Source organism: Diceros bicornis, chromosome 23 (assembly GCF_020826845.1).
Source record: "Diceros bicornis minor isolate mBicDic1 chromosome 23, mDicBic1.mat.cur, whole genome shotgun sequence".
Classification (NCBI taxonomy): domain Eukaryota; kingdom Metazoa; phylum Chordata; class Mammalia; order Perissodactyla; family Rhinocerotidae; genus Diceros; species Diceros bicornis.
This window is the reverse complement of record NC_080762.1, coordinates 2,266,464-2,269,209: the sequence shown is the minus strand read 5'-3', so window position 1 is coordinate 2,269,209 and position 2,746 is coordinate 2,266,464.

Below are 2,746 nucleotides of genomic sequence, written 5' to 3'. Positions count from 1 at the left end.
CCAGCTCATAAATCTGTAAGGCTCGCAAGTCAGACAATGGAATACAACAATTTCCATATATTCCTGGATTCTAAGAAACTGAGTAATAACAAACCTTCTGAATAACAACAAACTTTACTTAACTTTATTAACACAGACTAATTTTTAATATCTACCTCAATAAACTCAACAATTAGACTCAACATTCAGATTTAACAATAATGGTTTCAACTCTTTGAGAATGGTTTCAACTATATTCTATATGTATATAACAAATAATACTCTAAAATTTTGTTAAGGGATGCACCAGATCTACTACTCAGAGACTGAGTCTAGCCAAAATACAAGCCATGACAATGAAGTTTATTTCTCCATTTGCCTTCCCTATTTTCCAACCTCATACAGAGATAGGTCTCTGTACTTCTCTTTCTAAATGTGAAAGAAATATTGTTCCATATGGAAACAAAGTATATCCCAAAGGGATTCCAGTTGAAATCCAAAGAGAAAGAGAAAAAGGAAAAGGAAAAGCAACATGTAAACTCAAAAAAAAAGGTTAAATAAATGTTCCTAATAAAAGATAGCACACTTCCATGTAGGAAACATATATAACATTAAAACTACCCAGTATAGCTAAGCATACATACACAGAGTCTTATTTCTCTCACAAACTTTTAAAGGGAAAATTTGCCATTTGTGTTATTCAAAATGTATTTGTCTTAGCACACAAATTTCTGTGAAAATACTTGTTTAAAGTTGACAGAATGTCCCACTTTATATTTCAAGTACCTTATAAGAGGGTAAGAATTACATCAGATCTTAAAGTGAACACACACTAACTTAAAAAAATAAAACTCTTTCGTTATTAACTGACTACTATGTTTTTAGAAAGGAAGAGAAGTAATGCTGATTCTCCACCATAATATTACGGCTAATAAGTTCCTGTATTAACATAAGAACAGGAGAGTTAGACTAGAAATCTAGAATTCCTATATTCTCTAATAATAGCTTAGAATTGTCCACTGTAAAATTTCCCATTTTCCCAGGGGAAATAAAAAAAAAACAGTAAATAGGGGTTTAAGGAGTTTTATATAGTATTTATCAACCCCTCAAAAAGCCACACCACACCAGTCATCTTCCTAACACATGAGCTGGTACTCTAAAATCTAGAAATAGGCCAGAGCAATCAGTTATATAGAACAGACAGAAAAACAGTCTCAAAATCAGGTAAACAAACAACAGCTATTACCACTTATGACATTTTATTGGCATATGACAATTTACAAGAGTCCCTGTTGCATTATACATCATCACACTGAGTAAGAATCGTTTAGCCATCTACATTCATTCTTATTGGGTAGTATTTTTTTCTCAAATTATAATTCCCAACACTTGATCTTAACTGTGACAAGAGGAACAAGAGTAATTCCTTAAAGCAGGCTGCAACTGGAAAAACATGTTTTGTTTTTATACTAAAACTCCTAGGATGTTGAAAGGTATACACACATCAAGACTGAGTCATGGCCTTCTTAAACAGCTTTCTTAATCCTTTCTGGAAATATCCTTTGGTTCATTTTTATTTTCCTTCTCTAGGCAAAAGGAAGTCTGTTAGTACAGGTATCAAAGAGGTATTATTTTCTGGCACTTGTAAACAAATATCCTCACCAAGAGGAACCAATCAGCTTTTATAACATGTCATGAAGTGTGGAGTATAAACTGTGGTTTAAAAAAATACACACAGGCTACTTTTGATATGCTTGCCTCTGAAAAACCTAACATCCACAATAGCATTCTATTGCAGAGTTCTCACAATCACCCTTCCTACTATATTCAGGTATGATACTCTTTCCCCAATTTTGTTTAAGAGAATAAAAGTAACCAAATCATGTAAGTATCTGAGTTAAAGCAAAGCATTTGCACTTAAAATATAACCTGCTGATAGGACTTGGTAGCTTTATTCCTACTCCCTATTAAATAATTTCTCAGCAAATTCCCTTTTTCCTATTATCTTAAGTGAAAAAGCAGAACTGCACATTTATAGTCATGCATAGAGAGATTCAGTGTCTAGCCAAATAATAACTGTTAAAATAAAAGCTACATTTATTCATATAAAATAAAGTGGTCATGAAAATTCTCCTATATTGGACATCGAATCCAAGTTGCTTTATCATGTTAAGTATTATCCTGACCAGAAGATTAGTTATGTTCCAATTAATGCAACACACGCCTGCTATGACAGTATTTCCCCTGCTCTAACAGTTTCAAAAAGACAAAATTAATAAGAAAAACCATGCAATACTAAGGATCTTAGGGCCATAAACATCACATACACTGTGTTTTGTTTTCATTTTTCCCCCCTATAGCTTTTGGCAAATGCCCCCGGCTAATCAAGGTGTTAGAAGCATTGCAAATCATCAAGTGAGGATGAAAGAGCCATACATTTAAGATCTTTAAAAGTTTACACTAACAGAATAAGCATTATCTCCTTTTAATGCAAACATATACAAACAATTCGGTTACTGAATTAACAAATGGAATCTGACAAAAGTTGTGCTCATAACACAGACAGACTTCACACTGAAATTCACTATTTTGGATTTTCATTCCTTTAAGAGCTATCAGCATAAACATAAAGGTAATTTACATTTGAAACATTATCTACCTGAAAAATAGGACCCTTAAGAAGAAAAACAAAAAGCCATTTTATAAACTGCAACTGAAATAGGGAAAAAAATAAAAATGAAGTTATTAGATCAATGCTGCAACAAAC